The sequence below is a fragment of the Ctenopharyngodon idella genome, chromosome 20 (assembly GCF_019924925.1).
Source record: "Ctenopharyngodon idella isolate HZGC_01 chromosome 20, HZGC01, whole genome shotgun sequence".
Lineage (NCBI taxonomy): Eukaryota > Metazoa > Chordata > Actinopteri > Cypriniformes > Xenocyprididae > Ctenopharyngodon > Ctenopharyngodon idella.
Window position 1 is genome coordinate 16,619,716 of NC_067239.1, and position 13,409 is coordinate 16,633,124.

Sequence of the window (13,409 nt, forward strand, 5' to 3'; positions counted from 1 at the left end):
AGGCTGCTGTCACTTTAAGTGACTTTAACTTAAGACCTGATGCACGGATCCATTATACTGTTACACATGTGTTTCTCAATTGTTTATGTTCACTTAAAGGATTAGTTCACTTTAAAATGAAAATTACCCCAAGATTTACTCACCCTCAAGCCATCCTAGGTGTATATGACTTTCTTCTTTCTGATGAGCACAATCTGAGTTATATTAATAAATATCCTGATGCATCCAAGCTTTATAATGGTAGTGAATGGGGGCAACGAGTTTGAAGCTCAAAAAAAGTACATCCATCCTTCATCCATCCTGACCACTAGGTGTCAGTATTTACAAAGTAAATTAGAATATTACCAGGGCCAGGATAGTAATCAAGCTGGAAAAGTCACGAGTAAGTACTGAGCAAGTGAACGTGCAAAGACTAAGTCAAACGGCCTTCACAAAAAAAGGTAAAACTTCGATGTCGGACAATTTAGAATTTGGAGGAGGAGTTTTTCGCCCTACTGCGACACTTCCGCCTACGTCACGCGTGACCTTTCCAACATGATTACATAATGCGTGGCGCATCGCAGAGCTAGTGCAAGATGAGCATTTGTGTTAAAAAATATATCATTTTAATTTTTTTTAATTTTAGAAAATGGCTGATCGTTTCGCTAGATAATACACTTATTCCCCAGCTGGGATCATGTAGAGCCCTTTGAAGCTGCATTGAAACTGCAATTTGGACCTTCAACCTGTTGGTAGCCATTGAAGTCCACTATATGGAGAAAAATCCTGGAATGTTTTCCTCAAAAACCATAATTTCTTTTTGCCTGAGGAAAGACAGACATAAACATCATGGATGACATGGGGGTGAGTGAATTATTAGGAAATTTTAATTATGAAGTGAACTAATCCTTTAAAACAGACGCTAATTTGCGCTGCTCTTAGTAGTTTGCTTTGGTCATTAAGAAAATGATCATGCTGCGTCTGTATTCTTTAGCTTTCCACTCCCATCAGCGCTTTTTTGGAATTGCACTCTCAAGCTAATTTGCCCTATTTAGAAAATCTGGCCCTAAATTCTATAGAGCCCCTAATGGGACTAGGTGAAGGAAAACACACGAGATGGCGGAAAAATTATTTGTCAATGCTTTTGCGTTCTCGCAAATGTTTTACGTTCCGCCGAGAAACTTTGCATCCACTTGCAAAAAACACAAATGTTTTGTGAGGGAACGCTAAGTTTCTCTGGGGAACACAAAACTTTTGTGAGAGAACGTAAAAGCATATGAAAATATATTTTTTCCTCCCATCTCATATTTTTTCCATCACCATGTCCCTTTAGGGGCTCCGTGAAAAACAGGCCTAGCAGGTTTTATGGTATTTTTTTTGTCTGTTCTCTTCAAAATGTCTCATTTTGTGTTGTACGTATAACAAAGAAAGTGATACTGGTTCGTTACAACATGAGGATGAATAAATAATGTCATTTTAATTTTTGGGTGAACTATCCCTTTAAATATCTTCTCTGGCCTGCATCCAAGTCTTTGCTGCTGGACTCCAGCATGTCAGGGTGCAGTTACATATGGTATCCGTGCCATGTGAATGGGTTTAAATAGGTTCTGACAGGTCGACCGCATTGTCCCAGTGGCTGCACAGCTTGGACACGCTCACGTCTGAAACCCAGCGGTACAAGTGTGGTCCGAATCTCCCAAGCTTTCCCCCTGCCCAGAATCTAGTAGCTCTGGCCATCTGCTGCTGATGAAAAATCTTGCCTTGATGAACTACAACAATATAAAGCACTAACATCATAAGAAAGAAGCATTTCCTCCCAGTTTCCATCTGCTTGTGTGTGTGCATTCATCATTTAGATTCTCATTAGCACCAAATTAACGTTAATTTCCTTATCGCTATGATTTAAATTGAATTTCATAATAGATCCGACAGCAAGCAAATGAACAATGTGATGCAATCAAATTATGCTGCTGTTTCAGTTCCCGTAGTTACGGTGTCCAAGGCCAACACTTCCTGATCCAATCAGAAGTGGGGTGCCGATCATGCACGCTCATTTAGAATGGATGCAGGAGGGAGAAGAATTCAATTGGCTGTCAGCAGGAGGCTGTTGCAGTCTATTTTGGTAAGTAGTTTGGGACAAATCATTGTTCCCTTTTGATGAGAGATATTATGGAGTACCGCAGGAAGTTATTGTCAGGGGGCAAATTAATAACACATTTCCGACTGACCTTGACTAGTGGCTCACATTTTGAAACAGGATTAAGTAAGGCCCTGCTGAGGTTATTGTTCGCCGTTCTGAAAAGTCAGACCACAGTTTCCTTTTGCTGGAAAATAATTAAGGTACAATCTTAATAACGTGTATAGAGCATGCTGATGATTAACATGCATTGCCTCTAATGGTAGAAAGCACTTATTTGACTAAAAAAATACAACCAAGGATAATCAAGAAGACAGATTTTCTATTAAACCTTCCAATTATTATAGTTATTTTCAAATTCACACATTAAAGGATTAGTTCACTTCTGAATTAAAATTTCCTGATAATTCACTCACCCTCATTTCATCCAAGATGTTCATGTCTTTCTTTCTTCATTTGAAAAGAAATTAAGGTTTCTGAGGAAAACATTCCAGGGTTTTTGTCTGTATAGTGGACTTCAGTGTGGTTTACTGGGTTGAAGGTCCAAATGTCAGTTTCAGTGAAGCTTCAAAGCACTCTACACGATCCCAGACGAGGAATAAGGGTCTTATCTAGCGAAACGATTGGTCATTTTCTAAAAAAAAACAAAAAAAAACTATATATGTTTTAACCACAAACGCTCGTCTTGCACTAGCTCTCTTCTTCCTCTTCTTCTTGTAGAATTCCAGCAGTGTAGATGCTGCTAAGTGTATTACTGCCCTCCACAGGTCAAAGTTTGAACTAATTCTTATATACTTGCACTAGCATATTGTATAGGACAATTTAGTTCAAATTTTGACCTGTGGAGCATCTACACTGCCGGAATTCTACAAGAAGAAAAGGAAGAGAGCTAGTGCAAGATGAGCGTTTGTGGTTAAAACATATATAATTTTTTTTTTTTTTTAGAAAATGACCGATCATTTTGCTAGACCCTTATTCCTCATCTGGGATTGTGTATAGTGCTTTGAAGCTGCACTGAAACTGACATTTGGACCTTCAACCCAGTAAACTCCACTGAAGTCCACTATACAGTCAAAAACCCTGGAATGTTTTCCTCAAAAGCCTTAATTTCTTTTCGACTGAAGAAAGAAAGACATGAACATCTTGGATGACATGGGGGTGAGTAAATTATCAGGAAATTTTAATTCAGAAGTGAACTAATCCTTTAAGGGGAAACGCCAACCATGAGAGCTCCAGAATTAAAAAAAATAAATAAAAAATACTCAAGCACACTGTCTTTGTATTTCAAAATATTGCAGAACTATCACCAGCATATCTATAATATAGGGAAAACCAAAATTATAATTACTAATTAATTACTCAGAGAAAATATTAAAGGATTAGTTCACTTCAGAATTAAAATTTCCTGATAATTTACTCACCCCCATGTCATCCAAGATGTTTATATCTTTCTTTCTTCAGTCAAAATGAAGTTAAGGTTTTTGAGGAAAACATTCCAGGATTTTTCTCCATATAGTGGACTTCAACGGCTACCAATGGGTTGAAGGTCCAAATTGCAGTTTCAATGCAGCTTCAAAGCACTCAACACAATCTCAGCAGAGGAATAAATGTCTTATCTAGCGAAACGATTGGTCATTTTCTAGAAAAAATAAAAAGGGATATACTTTTTAACCACAAATGCTCAACTTGCACTAGTTCTGCGATGCTGCACGCATTACGTAATCACGTTGGAAAAGTCACACGTGACGTAGGCAGAAGTACTGAGCAAGTGTTTACAAAGTGAACATGCAAAGACTAAGTCAAACGACCTTTACAAAATAAGGAAAAACAACAATGTCGGACGACTTACGCCTACGTCACGCGTGACCTTTCCAATGTGATTACGTAATGCGTGGCACATCGCAGAGCTAGTGCAAGATGAGCATTTGTGGTTAAAAAGTATATTTTTTGTTTTTTGAAAATGACAGATCGTTTAGCTAGATAAGACCCTTATTCCTCGGCTGGGATCATGTAGAGCCCTTTGAAGCTGCATTGAAACTGCAGTTTGGACCTTCAACCCATTGGTAGCTGCTGAAGTCCACTATATGGAGAAAAATCCTGGAATGTTTTCCTCAAAAACCTTAATTTTTTTTTGACTAAAGAAAGAACGACATAAACATCTTGGATGACATTGGGGTGAGTAAATCATCAGGAAATTTTAATTCTTAAGTGCACTAATTCTTAATATTATTCTTTTTTTAAGGATTAATCATGTTTTTGTTCTTGTATTTCTTCATATAGTAATATATATCATACTTTAGTGTAATTATAACATAATAGTTTGGCAGTTGCTCAGTAACCCTCTGTGAAACTTTCACTATGAAATTAAAGCAAATTGTTCTTGTGAAACTAAACGCATCCAAGAAAGTATGTCAAAGCTCTCACAGCTTGACTCCAAACCAGATTTAGTTTCAGGCAACATGTGAATTACACACATTGAAAAACAAAGGCAAAATTCAGTGAAGTCTTTGTCTATAACACCATGAAGCGGGGTTCAATGATTCAAAGCTATCACGCCTCTTAGATAAGCTCACAATAGATGTATGACAGTTGACGCTTCTCTTTTTCTCTTCAAACTTGAAAGTGCAAAATGTCAAATATACTCATCAACTTTGCTAAATTATACAAAGCTAAAGTTTGAAGACTAATGTTTTTCTTAAATTTCATCAGAAATTTTGCATGACTACATAAAAAATAGCACTACTAAATAATAGTAATAATAATAATAATAATTGTGGTGTTTGTTTTTGGGTCCTTGTAGTCATGAAAAAATTCTGATATAAAATCTAATTAACTGAATATTTTTTCTAGAATTTCCTATAACTATATACCAAAACAAACAGAACAAATAACAATAATAATGCTAATAATAATACTTATTATTATTATTTTTTACATTTATGCATAATAAATATAAGTACTTATCATTATTATTTAGTATTTATTGTTAGTGTATCTTTAAAGTCGGCATGAAACAGAAGTTGCGATAGTCTTTTCTTATTTGAGTGAAACTTCTTGAATAAGAAAAAAAATGTAGGTCAGGACTTGATTTTGTCCATCTGGAATTGATTGGATTGTTGGATTATTGGTTTGCTATTTCTGTGATGTCATGTGAGTGACAGGTTGTCCCATCCTCACGCATCATCATCACAGAAGAGAAGAGATGTCGCTGCAAGAGGAAGGGAAAGTTTTTTTTGATTGAAGAATACAATATAAAATAATTATGTGCACGAATATATAATTTATAATGAATACTGCAATATTCTATAAAATATAAGACTTGTCGATTTTGGTTTTGTGCTGACTTTAAAGTGAACTTCTCTCTGTATTTGTCAGACACGGAAAGCTTGAGAAGTTTTGCTGATGTAAATATATATGTTCATATTTTCACCTCACATCACATTGAAATGTAAAACCGAAAGTAGAGGAGCACTTTGACAGAAAATAACTTCAACCAAGTTGAAATGTAAACAGCTAGACCAGGCGAATGCTTCAGCAACAGGCCCACACACACACAAACAAACTCATACTTTTCAGACTGTAACAGCTTAACAAAATTGCCTTTGCAGAGGCGACTGAGGCAGTATATGATGTCGTCCCTCTGCTTATTTGCTTGTGGACTTGTCGCTTAAAATTGCTGAGAACATAAACTTGTCACTAAACAGTCCTAACTCTGAGAGCAGCAGCATGTATATTGGAGATTCACAAACTCAAAAAAATAAACAGGTCTTTTTTTATAGAAATAACATGCAATTAAGTGACTAAAAAGCCTCCAAAACCTTGCACTGCTTGTCTCACCATTAATCCACATCAAGCTGCTGAAAACTAGAGTGACACATACGTTATTGTGTAATAACTGAGAAAACACAAGAAAGCAGATTTGATTTATTCTCTCTGGCTGCGGTAGATCAGCACATACAGCACGAGCTCCACAATAAGATCAAGTCAGTCAAAATGAGCATCAGCATCACCGCAATTTACCCTGCCAGAGTCAAACAAAGAGACTCGCAGTTCAGCTGCCATCCTACGGGGGGCGCAATATGCACAAACTGCACAGCCGCGTGAGGTAAAAAAGCACAATACATGTATCTAACTTGCACAGTCACCTGTCACCCGGTGCTATTTAGCTGGTTTCACCCCTCTGAGGGGGTCGTAGTTTGGGGTACTTATGGGGAGCTGGAAAATGAAAGGTGTGCGGGCACAAAACCAGACCTCAACCCATTAAGTCATTTGCAGGGCTGAAAAAATGGACCAGACGACCATGAGCTAATGACGTCTTTCTGCTATCTCTAAGGGCTGGCGTGTGTTTGCAAGTGTGCGTTTGTGTCGCTTGTTGGTTGAGTGCACGAGAGAGAGAGAGAGAGAGAGAGAGAGAGAGAGAGAGAGAGGGGGGGGGGGGGGGGGGGGTAGCGTACCTACTGTAGGGATAAATTATGTAAAAAGAGTAAAAACATGTTTGAATGACACAAAGTCAGCCCTTTGCTCGTCAAACCCGCCTTCGACAATTTGCCAATTTGCATAAACCCCTCTAATATTTGACCTAAAAGAGCTGTGGCGGCTCCGCTTGAGTGGTAATGCTGTCTGTGCATCCACACCACTGACCACGTCTGAGGGAACAGACTCTGCTCTGCTCGCGGCGGTCAACGCGCCTGTCCTTTTTTCACAGGTAATTTGCTTCACATCTCCATATTTGGATTACTGCTGTGGGGCTGTGCTGGTGGCATTTTGCAGGTTTTTATTTGAAATATAGCCACTTACGTTGCCACAGCAGGAGACTTCTCATAGTGCTCCTCTCTGCGCTCCTCGATTACTTATAATTATCAGACATTTCAAATATCTCCCTGCAGTCGCAGTTCCAAAAGGAATCGAATTTGTTCTCTCTTTTTTTAGGAGGGGACTGTACTAATTTCATTTGATGTATGTAAAGGTGTATAAATAATAATAGCATTCATTCATCGTTTTTATTTGCCTGTTTACCCTGCTGGGAAATTGTATTTAAACTGTTAGCTGTTAAGCTATTAGGTGTATAAATAATTTCATACTTTCATTTCATTTCATTTCACTGTTTTTATAAATGCTAAATGTTAAAGGTGGGGTAAGCGATATTTCAAAAATGCTGTTGGACATTGTTGATGTTTGAATTAAACCCAAACAAATACAACCCTCTTTTCATTGCTCCACCTCCAAAACTCACCCTCCAATCCTAACCACCCTGCACCGAGTCAGTCTCGAACCCCGCTAGCCGAGTGCACTAACAATTCCATCCAAAGTTGTGAATTTAACTTATGCGCAAAATTGCAATATTGCATAACACATTTGCGAATAAAGCACTGTTTCCATCCAGTAAGTAAAAGAGAACAAAATCATCACTTCCTGGTTAACTGGCACTAAATATCACTAAGATATGCAAGAGAAGCCACTGTATATAATCATTTTCGTATATAATACATGATTTGGGTATCAGAGCGCGTAGACGAAATGAAATAAACATGTTATCTTGCTTTCAGAGGAGGGTGGTGCTGTTTGGAAACGCAGTCATGTAAGACAGTTCTGGGAGGAATTATACAGAACCACATTGACGACAGACTTCTGAATGACCAAAACAGCATTTCAGATGCTTTGCAACAAATGTTTTTTTTTTTCCGCTGATTAGTACAGTTATGCCGTCCCATACCGCAAAGTCACATGATTTTTTTTGATGCGCATCGAGGTATTTATTCAGTAAATGTGTTTCCATCCTAGTTTATGTGCATGTTTTCTTATCGGATAGAAAATTTATCCGACTCAAACAAGCTCCAGACAATCAATGACACTCAAACCCAGTGCTACTCACACGTGAAGCGGAATCAAAGCAGCCTCCGCGTCTGTTTTCAGGCCTTCCCAATTAGCTCTTTCCAGCGCTGGAAAGCTTTTGTAATATTAACACAGGTCCTAAAGATCTTGCCCAGTCATAACCTTTCATTCCACTCATATTCTTCTGAGCTTTTCTCTTTTGTATTGTGTCTCATCTCTCTTTCTGCAGTCTTTCTTCAAATCTCCCTCTTGCTCGTTCTCTCTCCTCGACCGTCATACACCTCCTAATGCTGATTGGCTACATTTGTTGTTTGCTGGTGTGTTGGTCTGACTAACTTCCAAACAGTGTTTTTCAAATATCGCTTACCCCAACCTTAATTACATTACACCTTTAACCTTTTTTGTTCTTTTGTATGTTTTTGTTTACAACAGTGGAGAGAACACAGGGAAAAAATGAGGAAAAGAGAGGAGAAACCAGATCAGGAAACGCTGCAAATCAAGCTTAAACCCACATGAAGGCCATGGCTCAATGAGTGAACCATCACGCAATGGCTCTCACCTGAACAGACTTGTATTTTTATGCCACTGAGTGGTTTGAACAGGCAGTAAGATGAAATGATGGTTGGAACGGACCGATACAGTAGCTCCAATGATGTAGATGTAATGCTGTGAATGACCTTCTGTCAACCCTCAGCCTGTTCCATCAGCCAACAGCATCTTCCCTACAGACAAATATTAAAGGTCTAGACAGGAATGACAGAGACTGAGGAGGACCTTACAGCCAGAGCAGAAAGAAAGGTAATAGAATAGGTAATCAAAAACATGGCCTATCTATCAAATCCCATTCTCTCCAATACAATCACTTTTGTTTGGACCTAATCATAAAGAAGAAGCAGATAAGTCTGATGGTGGAGAAGCAAAGCCTTAAAAAAGTTTTATTCAGGCAGGATTAAAATAAGAGGCGCAAACACTCAACAAACAGTTATCTCACTTCAGGGCAAGCCTGCAATCGTTTCCAAGTATCATTTTGCAAGTTTGAGCCAGTAACCAAAGTAGTATAAAGGATAGTTTACCCAAAAAAGAACCTTCTGTAACCATTTATGCACCTTCATGTTGTTCCAAACCCATATTTTCTTTTTTAGCAGTTCACACTGCTTTGTTCTGTATAATGACTGGGACCTTTCATGCTTCAAAAATGCTGAAAAAGCTCCATAAAAGTAACATTGAAGTAGTCCATTCATCTTTGTGCGCTAAATTCCGAGTATTCTGAAGTAATTCAATAGGTTTGTTTTCAGAAGAGAGCAAAATTTAAGTTTCCCTCTACACCAGCTCTCAACTATTTAAAAAAAAAAAAAAAAAAAGATGTTTTAATATATATTTTGATATGGTTAATAATGAATAATTATATACATTTCTTTGTTTGGGCAATATTTCATATAATAAATTATATTTTGACATGGAAGTAAGCAGACATGGATGGAGACCCTATAGCAAGCGACCCCTTATTTATTTATTTATTTATTTATTTTTTATTCATTTATTCATTTACTTATTTTCAGAGTGGTATTATTTTGTGATTGGCATGTATACAGTGTGGTTAGGAAGATCTCTCTCCCTTCTTTTTTTTTTTTAAACTTGGAATTACATCAAAGTATAGAAGTACCGTAAATAATAACAAAAAAGGGGAAAAAATTTGTCTACGAACACAGAATATTATGCGAATTGTATTGAATTCTAAGACAAGAAAAAGCAAATAAAAAAAAAAATAATACAGTTTTTATTTCAGTTAAAGCTACAGTTCGTAACTTTTTTTTGGTTAAAAATGATCCAAAATCAATTTTTGAGCAAATACATAATCAGCCAGTGTTCAAAACTATCTCCTTACCTTAGCCCAATTCACAACGGTAAGCTTGTAATAATGTTTTTTAATCTGAGTGGTACTGGTGGGTTTTCATGGGAAATTCGAGCATACCGCTATTCATCTTTGCGTCATTACGTCACGTCTGTTTACATAAAGAAGGAGTCCCAGCTAGTAGGCTATATCGAATGTGAGGATGCTGCAGGAGACACATCATTTATAGCCTTTTCTCACAGCAAACTTATCATGTCAGAAAAGCAAAACATATGGAGCCGGTTAAGCAATGCAAAGTCCAAAATATATTTGTTTACACATTGTGCACTTTGGTAAAAGCATTTTGAGATCATAATATAATATTGTGCAAGGAGATGTGAAAACAAGTCTTTATTAATCCATAATCTGACCCTGTAATCATGAAAACGATTTAAATTGCTTGCTGTTTTACTGCCTCTAGTGGTCATTTCTGTTGGAAACTGCAGTGATATGTACGTATAGGTACGTATTTTGTGACTTGCAAAAATGTTCCCACAAGTACATCTTTCCATGAGACCAGTTTGGCTAATACACACTAAATACACGTAGTTATGCAATGCTGTTGTTGTTAACATTAACTATTTGAGATCAAAGTATAACAATAATAATAATTTGCACAGTTTGATGTGATATGAGCTAAGTGATCGTTAGATTTAAACTTCATTGGTAGCACAATTTATTGTGTAATGCTTTTTTTTCTCAGTTGGTCAGAAAAAAGCGGTTACTTACTTGTTCAGATGACATTTTCTGGTGAAAATTCTTATTTTGGTCATACTTTTCTAAGACTACAATCTGTGATTATGAAGTACAGTATAAATCAGTGCGGTGACTGACAGCAAACATTCTCAAAACATTAGATTCATTCGCACTGAGGAGCCGTGTCGATGCACAACCCACGTAAAGATGATAATTCCGCAAATAACTGCAATTGCAGGTTTCAAACAGAGATGGCGACAAAGAGGCAAAACTTACAGACTGCAGCTTTAAATCTCAGCCTGAAAAAAGCAGTATCAACATTCTGCAACAAATCTTTTGATCTGTTGTGTTCCACAGAAGAAAGAACATTCAGATTTGGATTGCAATGAGGGTGAATAAATAATGACAGATTTTTCATTTTATGGGTGAACTACAGGCATCCTTTTAAAACTGTGCAAACACAGCCTTGCACAACTGTAATCTGTGAGCTGTAATTCTGTTTTTGCATTCACTTTTTTCTTAAAAAGCTGTGATCATCTACCACATCCACAACAGATAAGGAAAGGCAGCAAATGTTTGACTGGAATAAATAGCTTTGGACCTCCTGTGAGGAAGAGAGAGCCATTTGAGCCACACGTTCATTTCCGAGAGCAAAAAAAGAAACGGGAATTGAGACTCTTTCAGATGATACACCAGACGAGGTGTATGAGTGGGGCTTTTGTACGGAAACCTGCTTGCGATTATTGGCTGTGGGTGGAAATATGATTAAGTGCACTCAGAGTTCAGAGGCAATAAGCGCCCACATTTGTGTTGCTTCAAGAATATGGTCTCACAACCGCTCTGAAGGCAATGTGATTTACTGTATGAAAGGTCAAGTTCAGACTGAAGAGAAGGAATATATTATACAAGTAAAGTAACCTTATTAAGTATGAGTAATGAGCGTACACACACCTACTGACATTCATTCTTTTAAAGGGGCACAGCTATACAGATTGCAGGACCATTAAAAGTCAAATGCACAATTCAGGAAGACTTCAATTCTCTAATTATCTATTGTGCACAATTATATCATAATTAGTTCTCATTTATAACGATACAAGTGCGTCTAAGCCCTATTTATGAATCTTTATGACCATCATGAGGGGATCTAAAGGGCTGGTCACTCAATGTAGAGAATGTGCTATAGTTTCATTTGGGGAAAAACAGGATATAATCAGGCCAGATGATGTCATTATGTCATTGATTTGTATAAGCCTTGAAATTACACTGCTTGAGAGAAGGGTATTGACACATAGTGTAATTATGAGGGTTTTTAGCTTGATGACCGAATTGATTATCGCATGGATTTTGGCACTGCATTAGCAAGCTCTGGCAAAACTTCATAAACAATTTCCTTTGCTGTCGCACTGGAAGTCAGACTCCAGAATCCCCTTGAAATTAACAGAATATTAAAGTAAACATATCAAATGTCATTACTTTCAAATAAAACGCCATTAAAACTCTAGATGAATTACCCATCTTAATTCAAATCTTGCAAAGTTGTGTTCACACTGGGTCAATGTCTGAATCCCTCCTCACATACTTTGATGCTTTCCATGGAAAAACATTGTAATTGATCCTCATATTGCCCCTTAACTCACAAGATTTGTTCTTCATGCTTTCAGTTTCATGGGGCCGGTGCTCATATTATTTATTACTGCAGGTCTTGGTTTCTGATTAATTCCAAGCTAATTGCAACCTGTGCATGAGCTATTGATTTTTGAGACATAACTTTGCCCCTGGCTGCAATTTAGTAATTGTGCAAAGACAAATGTGCCTAAAACCTAATCTGAAACTCAGAAAAATTATGACCATCATCGCCTAATATTTTAGAGGCTGGTAAACACAGTGACTCTGACAAAAAGCTGCCCTGCTTTCATAATCCATAAACCCACCGTTACTGTAAATAAATAAATAAAAAAAATAAAATGAAATAAATACATAAAATAAAATAGGGCATCAACTGATTTTACAAGCCTGGGGCCCTAGAGATGCGAAAAGATATTAAACAGAAATACTGAAATTCTCACACATAGCCAGGAGAAACACTTCCTACCCAGAGAGGAATCAACTGTATATTAAAACACTCTGATGCATATTGGCTGTTACATAAAATCACCATATATAGGCATGCAAATATGGCTCCTAATGAATTAATGGAATTATGGAATCTAGCTTCCAGCTCTCAAGTTAGTTCTAATAATAATATGTGACAAGGAATATTCACAGCCTCCTTATTAGTGATATATTGGGCTTTAATTGGATGTTGTTTTTGCTATTCAGAAATGAAGATATGGAAATTGCTAATAAGACAGCAGTGAACATTTTGTGCCTTTCATTTAAGACATAATTTTCATCAAATTTTTATACATTTTAACTAGCAAAGAAATAAATAATTAAATAAAAGATGTGTGCTTGTTTCTGCACAATATGTGATGCTTACCTGCACACATGGATCTAATGAAGACGTCAGGCAGTAGTCTAAAACTGTCACCGGTCACTATGATCCTGGCAGACCTGATGGATGAATTAATAGGAAGTGTCGTCTTCTTTGACCCGGACCTGGCAACCTGTCCTTACTCCCGTGGGACAAAGCTGGCAGCCTACTTAGTGTCAGGAATGGAGCTGCCAGATATACAGCAATCCTCATTCATTTCCCTGAAAATGTGCCGGCACATGACAGTACAATCCTGAAATGGAGCCATTCCCATGGAAACATCTTTCAGCTGTGTCTATCAGACTTGACGTTTGTTTGAGTCTGATGTCATTGTTTGCTATATGTTTGAGTCAGCTACTAGCATGACCTCACCAAAGGAGTGGATCAGATCTCCAAAA

The 13,409-nt window shown here is 37.3% G+C and overlaps 1 long non-coding RNA gene across 1 annotated transcript; it reads left to right on the plus strand.

Annotated features, from left to right (window-relative positions):
- The first annotated feature begins 6,566 nt into the window (after positions 1 to 6,566).
- LOC127502777 (uncharacterized) lies at positions 6,567 to 12,574 on the plus strand. The gene is made up of 2 exons (XR_007926925.1): positions 6,567 to 6,821; positions 8,381 to 12,574. It is a non-coding gene; the product is annotated as an uncharacterized LOC127502777 (long non-coding RNA).
- Positions 12,575 to 13,409: the final 835 nt, after the last annotated feature.